Source organism: Cydia splendana, chromosome 2 (assembly GCF_910591565.1).
Source record: "Cydia splendana chromosome 2, ilCydSple1.2, whole genome shotgun sequence".
In the NCBI taxonomy this organism is placed as follows: domain Eukaryota; kingdom Metazoa; phylum Arthropoda; class Insecta; order Lepidoptera; family Tortricidae; genus Cydia; species Cydia splendana.
Window position 1 is genome coordinate 28,773,597 of NC_085961.1, and position 17,840 is coordinate 28,791,436.

Sequence of the window (17,840 nt, forward strand, 5' to 3'; positions counted from 1 at the left end):
ATCGTGGCGGCCACCGTCGCCAGGCTCAGGTGCGTGAGGCGAGAGGCGCCGTCGTGGCGGCCAGCTCGACAGGCGCCGGTGCGCGTGACGGACGTTACCCGCACGGGAGGCGCCGATGGCTGGCTCGTAATTGCACGCATCATCACGGTGACACTGCTGCCCTCGGCGGCGCCATCGTGGTGGCCACCACCGGCGCGTAGGTAACCAGCGACGTCATGACGGACGGCAACCAACGCGGCGATCGTCGCTGTACTCGTAGCGTTTCCACTGCTTCCACGTAACTTACCTTCCTTCCATTCGAGCAGTCGGGACGCAGAAGCGGTCCGCCTTCACCTTGGCGCCAGGACGGGATCGAGAGGTCTGCGATCCACCCGCGCCGCGACCGCAGCAATAGGAGCGGGCGTGTGCCTCTCGGAGTCCCGCGGACTGGAAGCGCCCGCAGCCACAGAAGCGGGCGTGTGACGTCTCTCGGAGTCCCGCGGACTGGAAGCGCCCGCAGCCACAGGAGCGGGCGTGTGACGTCTCTCGGAGTCCTTCGGACTGGAAGCGCCCGCAGCCACAGGAGCGGGCGTGTGACGTGGAAGCGTCCGCACCGCGACTGCGGCAACAGGAGCGGGCGCGGCCTGGAAGCGTCCGCACCGCGACTGCTCTCGCGGGCTGGAAGCGTCTGCACCGCGACTGCAGCAACAGGAGCGGGCGCGGGACAGGAGCGGGCGCGTACTGAAAGCGCTCGCACCGCGACTGCTCTCGCGGACTGGAAGCGTCCGCATCGCGACTGCAGCAACAGTAGTGGGCGTCCCGCGGACCCCGCACCGCGACACCTCGGGCGTCGCGGCGTCTCGGGGTCACCTTGGACGACAGCAGAAGAAAGTCGACGGCGCGCGGGGGCCGGGGCCCGGGCGGGACAGGGGAGCCCCGGTCGCGTCGCAGCTAACGACACGAGGTACTCCCAGGTTAATACGACCTGCCCGAGAACCGTCCTTTAGTGTCGAAGTAACTTCTGAACGCCAATAAAACTAGAATATCATTAAACTGGCTCACCGGATGGTTCGTGACAATCCAAACCTCCTTATCGGCGAAGCGCGGCACCCGGCAGCGGCGCGCGCGGGCTGCCCGCCTCCGCGCCGCCCGGGCGCCGCCCCCGCCGCCGCCGGCACGATGACCGCACGTTCCCTCTCCGATGCGGAGCGACTTGCGTTACCACTTGTTAACGAAAACTACTGACGCACTTCCTACTTCGATCTCGAAAATGCGAGTTAACGGTAACGATTTTAGCAGCATGGAATGTGAAAATTAATTTAGCAAGAAAAAAGTGGGTAGAATCGAAAAGCACCGTTCGATGACTTCGATCGCGAGACCGCCAAAAGACTAATATGTAGTAGCGATCTCTGCTATATCTCACTATTTAATCGACCGAGCTTTGGATCGGAAATGTTAAAACACCATGCTGCAAAAATATACGCAAAAAAAATATTTGCGGACCATCGGTCAGACGGTCGACGAAACAATGACATGGTGGCGGCGAGTCGCGGGAAGCGAGCAACGGATTGCAGTGAGGGAAAGCGGAACAACGTCACGGCGTGGGGCGGAGCGACTACATAGACGCTAGCGGCATCTATCGGTCACCGATCGCGTTACTCTCTCAATGAACATCTCTGACGTAGAGTACGGAACACATAATAATTTATAATAATAATTTTAGCCTATATACGTCCCACTGCTGGGCACAGGCCTCCTCTCATGCGCGAGAGGGCTGGGGCTATAGTCCCCACGCTAGCCCAATGCGGATCGGAGACTTCACATACACCTTTGAATTTCTTCGCAGATGTATGCAGGTTCCCTCACGATGTTTTCCTTCACCGAAAAGCTAGTGATCAGATCAAATGATATTTCGTACATAAGTTCCGAAAAACTCATTAGTACGAGCCAGGATTTAAACCCGCGACCTCCGGCTCGCAAGTCGGACGTCATATCCACTCGGCCACCACCGCTTCCTATACCTACATAATTAGTTATTTTTAAATTACAGAAAAACAACCACTGGTGATAGACTGTCTATCGCTATCGCTGTCTCTTTCGTGCGGGCAGTGCGTACACGTCGCTTCACAAGTCGCAAGTTGCGAGGAGAGTGCAGAGATACCGGCCATGGTCGTCGATTTCCTTGTACAGGTATTATATAACTATATGATTATGCCATGACCATGACCATTCATTATGGGTAGGAAATAAAGTTAGGTTCTATTGTGTATTTTTGTATAAAAATGTTAAAAACATTACTGGGCCTATTCATAATTTAACTATTTCCCAACCCTTCTGGTGACATCTGGTGAGATTTGACTTATCTCGTCATTTTACATTGTAGCTCGCGGAAGAAACTTCATATTGGTTCACTCTACTCCTCCCCCACGTGAGAGATATGGCTCGACTTCCCCCTAAACCCATCTCGTAAATAATAGACGTCCGGGGTGTTGAACGAAATAGACATAATTTTGACACATAAATAATAATATTAAAAAAAAAATTCAAGTTTCATTATTCGTCACTTTCAGCAGTAGGGATCTTTCTCTGTATGTTGATTGTGCTGCCAATATTAAACTTACATTTTGGATTTCACGGGCCTATGAATCCCGGTCTTTGGATAGGTTTGCGTGGGGATTATAGATCCAACACGTATAGGCAATTTGGAGAGCTTTAATGTCATGTAGAACGCCTGCTGGAACCCGTTCACAGGCGCAACAATAAACACCCATGAACCGGTCTCAGCAGGCATTGGGACTACGAGTATTGTAGAAAAATTGAACAGTATACCGGTCTATGGATTAAAGTTTGGGTGGACAATGAGACTGGATTATTGCAAAGACGTCCGGACACCTGCCATAACAATGTTTTCACAAAACTTAAATTATTTTTAATCTATGAATCTCTTTTGGCAGGTGGCACTAAAACCAAAGAGGCACTGCGACGGCTCGTGTATGGAGGCGGCTCGAGCATGTCTCCCCAAAGTGCTGGCGCGACACGACTACTTATACACCAGGGCGGTGCATAGCATAGCCTACGTTCATCAGTGTAAGCAAAAAGAATAGATAGTATAGAGGGGTCCTGTCATTGTAAATTTTGTAGTCACAGTAAATTTACTGCCATCTATCGACACACGACTAAAACTCAAAATGAAAACGTATAAAGTTATCAAAAAATGTATATATATGGATAAATGATTTTATTATTTTTACATCATTTTGATCCATGTTCATTCACTGATATCAGTGATATCTATGTGTTAAAATTGTTAAATATGAAACGGTGTCGTCACGCCATCTAGCCGAGGATAGGCTAAAGGTGTGTGCGGCATCTATTCCAGAATGACTTTTACTTGAATTCCGAGGCACGTTTTTTCCTTAGACTTTATTCGTCTTATACGAAGTTACATATGTCTTTGGTGTAAGCAAAAAGAATAGATAGTATAGAGGGGTCCTGTCATTGTAAATTTTGTAGTCACTGTAAATTTACTGCCATCTATCGACACACGACTAAAACTCAAAATGAAAACGTATAAAGTTATCAAAAAATGTATATATATGGATAAATGATATTATTATTTTTATATCATTTCGATCCATGTTCATTCACTGATATCTATGTGTTAAAATTGTTAAATATGAAACGTTGTCGTCACGCCATCTAGCCGAGGATAGGCTAAAGGTGTGTGCGCCATCTATTCGAGAATGACTTTTACTTGAATTCCGAGGCACGTTTTTTCCTTAGACTTTATTCGTCTTATACGAAGTTACATATGTCTTTGGTGTAAGTGAAGCTTAGAGCATTTAGTAACTGGAGTCGCCTTTAAGAGCTTACCACTCTGCCGAAAACCTTGCCAATACGGAGTATTACTGCAATGTTCTGCCGCCAGGGAGCAGCACTAATTTGTTTAGTAAACCATAGAGTAACTAATACATACTAGGCCTTAAACAGTTTTTTGACTAGTTTTCACCATGACATTGATGCACTAAGGCGGTTTGTTTGTAGGTAGCCTACCGGGAAACGCGAAAATCTAAATTTCTTTATCTGCCTCTCTATCGATCGAATAAGACTCTTCTAATGTAAGCGTAAGTGTAAGTGTAAGAATGACTCTTGATAGAGAGGCAGAAACCGAACTTTCGATTGTCGTGTTTCACGGTAGGCCATGTGATTGACCTAGTGACGCATGATGTGTCATTGATGATGTCAATGAGGTTTGTTTACTGTATGTGCTAGTGGTGCTACGCAGAGCTTTGCCTAATAATATTCCCTAATGTGCAAACTTTTGTATGGACTGACGTTTATCTGACATGGCTATTTGTACGTTACGTACAAATCATGTACAAATAGCCATACATTTGACGTGCCCCTCCCCCACAGAAATCGGCAGACTGTTTTGTACAGAAAATGACAGCCAAGGCGTCTCCAGTTACTAAATGCTCTAAGAAGTGAAGTAATTTGTCCCTATTCTACCAAAGCGACTTTACCTTTTGCCTTTCGACGTAAATTTGACAGGTTGAGTACGTACACACGTACAGCCAACAGACATAGAGGAAATTTAGTGATAAGAGTTCCATCTTGTGGCAGTGGTGGCACTATACGGGCGTGACACGTTTAAAGACAGTGTATGAAATCTATCAGTAAAATCTTCGACGAATCGAAGTTTTTTTAGAATGATTTATTTGCGCATTTTGTTTTAGTCTGCTCATGAAATATCGTGTAGATTTTTCATGTTTCTTTATCTTCCAGTGGAACCACTGCAACCAACGGCGGCCATTTTGAAACCGTTTTGCCTTCAACAATGGCGGCCGTCGACGGGCGAGATACGCGCCGTGCTCGACGACTGGTCGCAACGCAGCCCGCAACTGTTGCCGTGTCTGTTACAAGAACTCAGTTATACACCTTACGAGTGAGTTTATACAATAAACAATGGTGGCCATTTTGAAGTGTTCTTCAAAGATGGCGGAAATCATGGTATAATAATATACTCCGCCTGGTACTCCATTCCGAGATTCGCGTATGACCTAACTGACACGCGCCTACGTCATCATGCTGTTTACAGGTTCTCAAACTTTGAAATGTGGGAGAATTTTAACCAACGGTGAAAATTATTTTAACGGCATTAATTTTAAGTTATTCATGTAGAAACATAGTAAAATAAAACAAATCTAATGTAATAAATTAAAAATGACGTGTTATTGTAAAATTTAAGCTAAAATACATATAAATGAAAATTATAAAATTATAAAGAAATATTTTAACTTATTAACCATAGGTATAATGTACCCATGTAACATGTTATGTTGAAATAAAGTGGCAATGTTATTGTGACGTAGGCCCGTGTCACTCTGGGAATGGAAGACCATGTTTTATTAGACCATGGCGGAAATATAAATCTTTTTTTTTATTTCTTTAAAAAGTTTTTTTGTCAAAAATAAGGTGATGACAATAAGGTGGAGACTTTCTATTAAGAAGAAACGAATGTCACCATAATATGTACAATTTCCAATCAATTGCCATTGGACTTGATCCGCCTGGAGAGATATGTCTAAAGCAAGGACGATAATGAGTTTATTAACGAGAGCAATAAGACCTGACATTTATTAATTTTTTACTTACTTATATAAAAATATGAACATTCCATCTTTTATTATGCAAATTGACATGTAATTTTTTTTAGTTAATTCTATATTATCCTTAGTTCATTAAGTGAATTGTATATATAAATGACAATGTATGACTATTACTGAATAAATGATATGATATGATATGATATGATATGATATGATAAGGACGAAGAATTTCGTATACAGCCCCGCCTGTTCCCACAGTTCCCGCTCGCACGATGGCATTGACCACCGACATCAGGGGCGGGACAGCAATATAATTACCCGCGTGCGATGGTCATAGCAACAGGCGGGTCAACGTACGAAATTATTTGTGCTTAGCGTCCTTACTTTATTACCGTTCTGTCTGCACTAGTCTGCAGTCTAATGTGCGTTGTTCCCAGTGGGCTGTCGTTGGAGTCGCAGCTGACGATTGGCTCGTGGCTGTGCGGTTTGCCGTCGCCCGCGCCGGACTGGGCATGGAACGTACTGGTCCGACTGCGCGTACATAGGTATAATATTGATAAGTAAAAAAATATATAAAAATAAGTTTCTTGCACACAAAACAGAACAGTACAATACAGAAGTTGATGTGACATCGGGTGGGTGCATAACATGGGTTACATAATACAGAATTTCCATGGGTCCACTAAGCTAGGCCTGTACCGCGGCAGATCAACTATCCATTTGTATGTCATGTGTGACAGTTGGAATAATAAAGAAAAAAAATATGAACTAAAAGTACATTGTTTTGTTAGTGAAATAAATACATAAGTGGTTCATAACCTTTCCAAGACTGTTACGTATTTTTTAAACTGATTTTAACCCCCAATAATACATACAAATAGTTTATTCGCAGTAATATGGTTACATAATGGTCTTAAGATAGAAATACTTAACCAATACCAATTTTTCTTGGTACCATTACTTTTTGGTACCAAGACTACCAAGTAGTATAATCGTATAGCAGATATCGGAATAGTTAAACTTGTCCTGTACAGGTCTATCTGGCGCCTGCCGCTGGACGCCCCGCCACCTGAGCACACGCAAAATGTATTTGCGGAGGCCTACGCGGTGCTGTCCAGTTCTTGGGGACATTCATTGCCACTGGTGAGTACCGATTACACTTGCTGCATATTTCATATACTTTCATCATCTTCCTCGCGTTGTCCCGGCCTTCTGCCACGGCTCATGGGAGCCTGGGGTCCGCTTTTCAACTAATTCCAAGAATTGGCGTAGGCACTAGTTTTTACGAAAGCGACTGCCATCTCACCTTCCAACCAAGAGGGTAAACTAGGCCTTAACGGGATTAGTCCGGTTTCCTCACGATGTTTTCTTTCACTGAAAAGCGACTGGTAAATATCTAATGATACTTCGTACATAAAATCCGAAAACCTTATTGTTACGAGCCGGGGTTTGAACCCGCGACCTCCGGATTGCAAGTCGCACGCTCTTACCGTTAGGCCACCAGCGCTCCCCTCTAGGCTACCAGTGCTCCATATTTCACATATTATTTATTGACACATTTATTTAGACGGCATTACAGTTCACACCAATGCACCGAGAAACTAAATACTATGACGGATATATTACGTTATGATGTTAGATAACGGATTTTCTTCTCTTTACGAAACGTTGCACGTTTTTGACGTATAAATAATAATAAATGAATAAATATTATAGGATTTTTTTTTACACAAATTAACCAAGTCCCACCGTAAGCTCAAGAAGGCTTGTGTTGTGGGTACGCAGATAACGATATATACAATATATAAATAATTAAATACATAGAAAACAACCATGACTCAGGAACAAATATCTGTATCATCATACAAATAAATGCCCTTACCAGGATTCGAACCCGGGACCATCGGCTTCATAGGCAGGGTCACTACCCACTAGGCCAGACCGGTCGTCTAAGGTCGTTTCATAAAGAGTAGCCATCAACGGACGCTATTTTGATTCATTTGTATGTTATAGATTTGCGAGTACGGTGCTCCCGCGGTGGTCCGCGTGGCGGCCGCGCGCGCGCCGGCGGCCGCGCACGCGCTGCCGCTCGTCATGGCCGCCATGATGCACTCGCCAGCGTCCGTCTCACTCACACCACAGTGAGTATATACATAGCCTGTTTCGCTCTAAAGTTATGCCGCACATTTGTCGCCGCGCCGGACACACCCATATTTATACAATATATTCTTAGCATTGAACTAGTCTAATTTCGTCGGGTGACATCCAAAACTCACTAATCACTAAAAAAATATTAAACAAAAATCGACTTTATTTTGGTACTAATATGGTTCACTATGGCTATGAACTTGTGGTGGTAATGAGTTTTGGTTGTCATTGTCACCTAACGATTTTCACATTTATAGTTTTCATGGATAAGGGTGGTATTCCAACTGTCCAATTTCTCTGTCCAATGTGTACTTTGTCTCACATTTTGCTTAATGAGAGATTGAGACGCAATGACATTGGACCTATATAGTGGACAGATGAAATACCACCCTTAGCTTTACAGTGTCCACCGTTTGTTTACAGGTTCTCATCGCTGACTAGCACATTGCTAGCGCCGCCGCAGTCGCTGGTGCAATGGGCGCGCGGCGAAAAAGCCGCCACGCCCGATATCCTGCTGAGAAGGATGCTAGTCCATGTAGAAAATCAGCCGTAAGTGCCATCTCTAATATCGTCCTGGAGTTCCTAAACTAAAAACGAAATAAAAAAACCGCCAAGTGCGAGTTGCACCATTACGCAAAAAACGGCAAAAAAAATCACGTTTGTTGTTTGGGAGCCCCACTTAAATATTAATTTTATTCTATTTTTAGTATTTGTTGTTATAGCGGCAACAGAAATACATCATCTGTGAAAATTTTAACTCTCTAGCTATCACGGTTCATGAGATACAGCCTGGTGACAGACAGACGGACAGTGGTCTTAGTAATAGGGTCCCGTTTTTAACCTTTGAGTACGGAACCCTAAAAAGATCATCTAATCGTCAAACCTGATTATTTTGAGATCCAAACCGTAAACGACTCAGCAAGACCATGATATTAACATTACAGATGTACTGCATAATTATTTACCATCGTATTATCTCGGAAACGTTCGTATTTGTCATGCTACTTCCGTCAACCTCAATACTTTTTGTACCGAGACTGACTGAAATAGCAAGATACGTTCTTGCGTTTCCGTGAAATATTTTATCTTTCAATAGGTTTTACCTGATTATTAAAAGGAGGTGTTACTTCATACATTGTAAGAGTAACTAAGTATATATCGTAAACCAGCAAAATATAGCTATATCTCTCTCAGACGTTATTATGAGGCCTCGTGAAGGCCAGCCGCGGCTCCTTTGGTTGATTCAGCGGTGAGGTATTTTTACGCGTGTAAAAATGTTATAGTTGAGCGTTTCTTTTATATTTTGCCATTTTTATATATTGTGACCTTTTTTGCCACTTTTGTGTTATTTCTACTTAGAATCACGAGCTCTTTCGATCCTAATGGGATAAAAAAATGTCCCAGAGTTTTTTTCCTATTGTGTTACCATTTCCCCATACACTTTGTATGGCGGTAACAAAAAGGAAACGTTGAAAAATGTATGGAAATTTTAGGTCACCTTTTTTTCTCCTATAAGGATGAAAAGGGCTCGCGATCCTGACTAGAAATAACACAAAAAATGGCAAAAAAGGCCACAATATATAAAATGGCAAAAAATAAAAGAAACGCTCAGTTATTCGTTTTTCCCGGTTAAAGACATTTTTAGCAAGCGCCTGTGTCTTTATTGTCGCATAAATGTTCGCAATGTAAACGCCTCTACTATTTTGATACTCATGCTTACGATAAGAAACGGAACCGAAGCTAACGCTTACGATGCCTCGTAATCTGCTTTATGAAGCACTAGCGACCCGCCCCAGCTTCGCACGGGTTACACAAAACCTTAACAAAATATACTCCTAAACCTTATTACTCAAGAATCACTCTATTGATAGGTGAAAACCGGGTGAAAATCCTTTCAGTAGTTTTGGAGTTTATCGCGAACATAACCACACACATACAGACAGACGCGGCGGGGGACATTGTTTTATAAGGTGTAGTGATTTGTAGAATGGCAGGAGAGAAGAGAAGCCTGTTAGATACAATAGCTAACAGAAGGGGCAATATGGTTGGCCACCTGATACGGCACGACAGATTCTTTTTAAACATCCTGGAGGGCAAGATTGAGGGGAAAAGACGCAGAGGAAGGCCCAGGCTCACGTATCTCAGCCAAATAAGAGGTAGAGTTTCTGTCGTGTCGTACGAGGGAGTTAAAAGGCTGGCACAACAAAAAGAAGAGTGGCGATTACTCCACCGACAAGAGCGCTCTTAAGTATTGATGATGAGTGATTTGTACTTTGGCTTCTGGATCCTTTTTGAAATAATAAAACTTTTAGTTCCCCATCGGACCGAGACGCGGCAGTGTCGACGTGGCTACAAGCGCTATGTCACACGGGGCTGACGGGCGCTCCGCTGGCGGCCGCTGATGCTCTGCTACTGACAACGCCCCACTATAACATACAGGTCTGTACTATATACATGGGATTGTTTTGCCATCTAGGGTTCTTGCTAAATTGGAAATTCTATAGCGTAAGTATTGAACAACCAATTTAGCTAGAATCCTAAATGGCGCAACAATCGCGGAGCGTGATGGTACATGGGGCAATTAAGTATTTCTCATTCGTTTAAAAAAACATTTCGTTTTTCTCGTGCGTTAAGTTAAGCGTTATGTTAGCTGCAAATGATACTTAAATCTAAACATCCATAGAATAATGTAAACGATTATCATCAGGCGGGCTGTATGCTTTTCTGTCAACGCTAAAAAAAAATTATATTTTTAGGAGGCGCTAAATCCCGAAGTAATCTCCCATTTGGTCTACAATGCTGTTCACGCGCCGCTGACGTGCGCAAGCGCGTTACTCGCGGCGCACGCGCAGAATGAACTACCCATTCTGTTCTCGAGACTGTTACAGTTACTTGCAGAGCAACGCGCACATGGACAGAAGATACATGTCGACAATGCTCTGAAGGTGGGTATACAGGTTGCCGCGTTGGATGTGACATACAGGGTAGCAATAAGCGAAGTAATCTCCCATTTGGTCTACAATGCTGCCCACGCGCCGCTGACGTGCGCAAGCGCGTTACTCGCGGCGCACGCGCAGAATGAACTACCCATTCTGTTCCCGAGACTGTTACAGTTACTTGCAGAGCAACGCGCACATGGACAGAAGATACATGTCGACAATGCTCTGAAGGTGGGTATACAGGTTGCCGCGTTGGATGTGACATACAGGGTAGCAATAAGCGAAGTAATCTCCCATTTGGTCTACAATGCTGCCCACGCGCCGCTGACGTGCGCAAGCGCGTTACTCGCGGCGCACGCGCAGAATGAACTACCCATTCTGTTCCCGAGACAGTTACAGTTACTTGCAGAGCAACGCGCACATGGACAGAAGATACACGTGGACAATGCTCTCGTGGATGATGATATGATAGATATGATGATGATGAGGTGATAGGCGATGAACGCTCTTAAGGTGATTTATACAGGATGGGCGCCGCTCCTAAAGTGACATAACACTGGGTATACGGAATTCGTTCGGATAGTTTCGCTTTTGTATGAGTTTTTAAGAGAGTACGGGCCCGGTACGCACAGTTTTCACCAATCATTTGCAATTTCAAAGCTCACAGTGTCATTTACGATACTTGGACTAAGCAGAAAATGATACGTTTCTGCACTAGAGCATTTAAGGTTCCAAGTACGATTTTTTTTATATTGATATAAATGGATTTGTTATACAATTTTAATTCTGATATTTGACTCCCCATTTTATAAATAACGATACTTTTGCCTAAATTGTTAGTTGCAAGACTTGCAAGTACCCGCAAAAAATACTATAAATATTTATACTTAGTCATGTTTAAAAAAAACCCATGCATTTTACTTTCCTCGTATTCGAAATGAAAAGTAGAGTGTTTAACTCGGGTGAAAGGCATCATTTCAGCCTCGGACTATTGGAGCTCTCACTGCGTTCGAGCGCCAAACTACCTCGGAAGAAATGAGTGCCTTTCATCCCTTGGTTAATAATCTACTATTGATTACAGCAAATAGGATGCGGTATCACCTCGGACGAGTTGGTAATACATCAAACTGCCGCGGCTCTGCTCGCGCCGGCGGGTCATCCATCTCTGCCTCTTTGGCGGCTCCTGATGCACTTGTATCTCCACTCGTCCAATATCTCGTAAGTTCCTTGTACAGTTGCCATCAGAGCCGCCAAGCTGCTCAAAAATATCTGAACGCGGACGTCTCGGTAAAAGAAGGTTAGTTCAGATATTTGTGAACACCTTGCATTGGCCGCTTTGACATATTTGATGGTGACTGTTTTGTTTCACGATTTTTTTGACCCAGGGTTCAAGAGTTAAAGGGGGGGGGGGGGTCAATTTTTTTTTTCAGAGCGATTATTTCCGAAAATATTAACTATATCAAAAAATAGTTTAGTAGACCCTTATTCGTTTTGAAAGACCTATCCAACGATACCCCACACTATTGGGACAAAGCAATAAAAAAATTCATAAAAAATCATTTTGTATGGAAGGTACCCCAAAACATGTTTTAATAGTTTTTATTTTACCGTTCTGTTGTTATGCATGATTTATGTATCCATGCCAAATTGCAGCTTTCTAGCACTAACGATCGCGGAGCAAAGCTTCGGACAGACAGAGATAGCGAAATTGGCGAAACTATAAGGGTTTCTAGGTGACTACGAAACCCTACAAAGCGCCTTATAAATGGGTATTTATGGGTAACAAAAATTTTAATATTTTTTTTCTTTAAGACAAATACAACAAGAAATTCCACTCTGTATTTTCTCGCCGAACTGACAGATTTAAGTAGGTATTATAAGTGTTATATTTCACTTTCTTTGCAGCTCAGACCCAGCGCCAATCGGACCTCTATTCTTCTCCGGCCTCGTCAAATCCCGGACCCTGGCTCAACTAAAGAAACGTCTGCACGAAACCATTCTCCACCACCACAATCAATCCGAAACCTTCAAAAGCTTATTGAATAGATCTAAACCTAAAGAGTCTAAGTCTAAGTCTAGCTCGCCCGAGACGTTGTTACCGACGACGTCTATTGGTGACTTGACGGGTAGTGAGAGTGAGACGGATAGTGAGATAGATGATGTGTCGGAAGGTGAGGAGAGGAGGAGGGTGAATGTGAATATGTTGGCGTATCATGAGGGTGCTGAAAAGTAAGTCTTTTACTACATACTGTACTATTACTAATAACTTCTATTGGTGATTTGACGGGTGAGAGTGAGACGGATAGTGAGATAGATGATGTGTCGGAGGGTGAGGAGAGGAGGAGGGTGAATGTGAATATGTTGGCGTATCATGAGGGTGCTGAAAAGTAAGTCTTTTACTACATACTGTACTATTACTAATAACTTCTATTGGTGATTTGACGGGTGAGAGTGAGACGGATAGTGAGATAGATGATGTGTCGGAGGGTGAGGAGAGGAGGAGGGTGAATGTGAATATGTTGGCGTATCATGAGGGTGCTGAAAAGTAAGTCTTTTACTACATACTGTACTATTACTAATAACTTCTATTGGTGATTTGACGGGTGAGAGTGAGACGGATAGTGAGATAGATGATGTGTCGGAGGGTGAGGAGAGGAGGAGGGTGAATGTGAATATGTTGGCGTATCATGAGGGTGCTGAAAAGTAAGTCTTTTACTACATACTGTACTATTACTAATAACTTCTATTGGTGATTTGACGGGTGAGAGTGAGACGGATAGTGAGATAGATGATGTGTCGGAGGGTGAGGAGAGGAGGAGGGTGAATGTGAATATGTTGGCGTATCATGAGGGTGCTGAAAAGTAAGTCTTTTACTACATACTGTACTATTAATAATAACTTCTATTGGTGATTTGACGGGTGAGAGTGAGACGGATAGTGAGATAGATGATGTGTCGGAGGGTGAGGAGAGGAGGAGGGTGAATGTGAATATGTTGGCGTATCATGAGGGTGCTGAAAAGTAAGTCTTTTACTACATACTGTACTATTACTAATAACTTCTATTGGTGATTTGACGGGTGAGAGTGAGACGGATAGTGAGATAGATGATGTGTCGGAGGGTGAGGAGAGGAGGAGGGTGAATGTGAATATGTTGGCGTATCATGAGGGTGCTGAAAAGTAAGTGTGGATTGACTTTATTTTAGATTCAGTCACATTGAAAATTAATGAAAATTTTACCTTGCCATTTCGTTTAATGGCATGCTAAAATGTGACTTTCCACGGGTAAAGGTACCTTACGGCGGTTGGCGCTTACGTCGCGAAGCACCGCATTAGTATTGGGGCGTCGCTAATAAAAGCGTAAGCACCAACCGCCATAAGGTACCTTTTCCAGTGGGACGCTACAAATAGATCTAACAATTAAGCGTCCATACAATCATATCGTACCCTTTGACCTAAATTCATTGCGAAAACTGCATCCAAGCCAAGGCATCTCGGGACTCGTATCGTGACATGACATATTTTGCGTATTATAATATAGAAATATAATGTACTATTTCCTAATAACATTTATTTCCTAGGATGCTACGTGAATACAGTTGTTGGCTGGAGGCGGGCGATAGATTGCGGGCCACGCCGCACCACGCTGATATTGCTCGCTTCATACCGGCCGCTGTAAGTATGGAATGCTACGTGAATACAGTTGCTGGCTGGAGGCGGGCGACAGATTACGGGCCACGCCGCACCACGCTGATATTGCTCGCTTCATACCGGTCGCTGTAAGTATGGAATGCTACGTGAATACAGTTGTTGGCTGGAGGCGGGCGACAGATTACGGGCCACGCCGCACCATGCTGATATGTTCGCTTCATACCGGCCGCTGTAAGTATGGAATGGTACGTGAATACAGTTGTTGGCTGGAGGCGGGCGATAGATTGCGGGCCACGCCGCACCACGCTGATATTGCTCGCTTCATACCGGCCGCTGTAAGTATGGAATGCTACGTGAATACAGTTGTTTGCTGGAGGCGGGCGACAGATTACGGGCCACGCCGCACCACGCTGATATTGCTCGCTTCATACCGACCGCTGTAAGTATGGAATGCTACGTGAATACAGTTGTTGGCTGGAGGCGGGCGACAGATTACGGGCCACGCCGCACCACGCTGATATTGCTCGCTTCATACCGGCCGCTGTAAGTATGGAATGCTACGTGAATACAGTTGTTGGCTGGAGGCGGGCGACAGATTACGGGCCACGCCGCACCACGCTGATATTGCTCGCTTCATACCGACCGCTGTAAGTATGGAATGCTACGTGAATACAGTTGTTGGCTGGAGGCGGGCGATAGATTACGGGCCACGCCGCACCACGCTGATATTGCTCGCTTCATACCGGCCGCTGTAAGTATGGAATGGTACGTGAATACAGTTGCTGGCTGGAGGCGGGCGACAGATTACGGGCCACGCCGCACCACGCTGATATTGCTCGCTTCATACCGGCCGCTGTAATTATGGAATGCTACGTGAATACAGTTGTTGGCTGGAGGCGGGCGACAGATTACGGGCCACGCCGCACCACGCTGATATTGCTCGCTTCATACCGGCCGCTGTAATTATGGAATGCTACGTGAATACAGTTGTTGGCTGGAGGCGGGCGATAGATTGCGGGCCACGCCGCACCACGCTGATATTGCTCGCTTCATACCGGCCGCTGTAATTATGGAATGCTACGTGAATACAGTTGTTGGCTGGAGGCGGGCGATAGATTGCGGGCCACGCCGCACCATGCTGATATTGCTCGCTTCATACCGGCCGCTGTAATTATGGAATGCTACGTGAATACAGTTGTTGGCTGGAGGCGGGCGACAGATTGCGGGCCACGCCGCACCACGCTGATATTGCTCGCTTCATACCGGCCGCTGTAATTATGGAATGCTACGTGAATACAGTTGTTGGCTGGAGGCGGGCGATAGATTGCGGGCCACGCCGCACCATGCTGATATTGCTCGCTTCATACCGGCCGCTGTAATTATGGAATGCTACGTGAATACAGTTGTTGGCTGGAGGCGGGCGACAGATTGCGGGCCACGCCGCACCACGCTGATATTGCTCGCTTCATACCGGCCGCTGTAATTATGGAATGCTACGTGAATACAGTTGTTGGCTGGAGGCGGGCGACAGATTACGGGCCACGCCGCACCAGGCTGATATTGCTCACTTCATACCGGCCGCTGTAATTATGGAATGCTACGTGAATACAGTTGTTGGCTGGAGGCGGGCGATAGATTGCGGGCCACGCCGCACCACGCTGATATTGCTCGCTTCATACCGGCCGCTGTAATTATGGAATGCTACGTGAATACAGTTGTTGGCTGGAGGCGGGCGATAGATTGCGGGCCACGCCGCACCACGCTGATATTGCTCGCTTCATACCGGCCGCTGTAATTATGGAATGCTACGTGAATACAGTTGTTGGCTGGAGGCGGGCGATAGATTGCGGGCCACGCCGCACCACGCTGATATTGCTCGCTTCATACCGGCCGCTGTAATTATGGAATGCTACGTGAATACAGTTGTTGGCTGGAGGCGGGCGATAGATTGCGGGCCACGCCGCACCACGCTGATATTGCTCGCTTCATACCGGCCGCTGTAAGTATGGAATGCTACGTGAATACAGTTGTTGGCTGGAGGCGGGCGACAGATTACGGGCCACGCCGCACCACGCTGATATTGCTCGCTTCATACCGGCCGCTGTAAGTATGGAATGCTACGTGAATACAGTTGTTGGCTGGAGGCGGGCGATAGATTGCGGGCCACGCCGCACCACGCTGATATTGCTCGCTTCATACCGGCCGCTGTAAGTATGGAATGCTACGTGAATACAGTTGTTGGCTGGAGGCGGGCGACAGATTACGGGCCACGCCGCACCACGCTGATATTGCTCGCTTCATACCGGCCGCTGTAAGTATGGAATATACCTTCCGGACCATACACCCTAAATTTGTGCGTTTGGATCATTTTTAGGGTTCCGTACCCAACGGGTAAAAACGGGACCCTATTACTAAGACTCTCTGTCTGTCTGTCCGTCCGTCTGTCTGTCACCAGGCTGTAACTCATGAGTCGGTGATAGCTGTAATTTTCACAGATGTATTTCTGTTGCCGCTATAACAACAAATACTAAAAACAAAATAAAATAAATACAACAAACGTGATTTTTGCCGTTTTATGCGTAATGGTACGGAACCCTTCGCGCGCGAGTCCGACTCACACTTGGCCAGTTTTTTAACCCTTTTTCAGGCATAGTACGATTTATCGACCACATACGCGCCAATAGAATATCAACTTTAGAATTCCGAGTTTTCTGGGAAAATCTTTTAGATATGTATGATATCGCCTCATAAGTAAGTTTGTTTAAGGGTGGTATTCCACCATGTCCAATGTTAGTGCGTCTCACTCTCTCATTAAAGCAAAATGTGAGGCGCAATACACATTGGACAAATAAATTGGATAGGTGGAATACCACCCTAAAATATGGTTTAAATACCCTGCACTTGTTTCTACTGCAGGCCTTGAACACAGCATGGGCGGAGCATCTAAACTCTATCCGTCCCGCTCGCTCCAATGAGGACGACGATTTGCGAGCCCCGAGACGACCGGCTTCTCCCGAGCCCCCTCTAACACCGCTCCAGAGCGCCGTGCAGCGGATTTTTAGGATCAAAGACCTATCTGAGAAAAGGTTAGATTGAATTTTCTATATAAATTCACAAATTCCTTTAAATGTAGTGAAGAATTATGAGAAATTGAAAGAAATCTGCAAATTAGCTTAAAAAGTGTGTCATTGACATTGTGGTAAATCTTAGTAGTAGTTAGTGAGTACTAATTTTACCTAACCCGTAGCCCAATGTCTGTAAGGATTCTAGGCTCAGAGAACCTTGCCAAGGCAAGGAGTTATTTCGTGACTAACTTTTATATATACAGATTTTTTTATGTTATTGAACAATATTTACAATACCAACCCCTCACATACTTTAACTATAAAAAAAATCCTCCTTCCTTCCTCTAAATTATTTATAATGTAATGCTATTATGAAAATAAATCTAATCTACAAGTAATCTTATTTGCCAGCCAAAAATCATCTTTTCTCTTAATCGCGTAAATTCGGGTTG

General features: G+C 44.9%; 1 pseudogene; it reads left to right on the plus strand.

Moving 5' to 3' along the window:
* The window catches only part of LOC134801410 (uncharacterized), a 56,709-nt pseudogene that overhangs the window by 14,165 nt on the left and 24,704 nt on the right, over positions 1-17,840 (plus strand).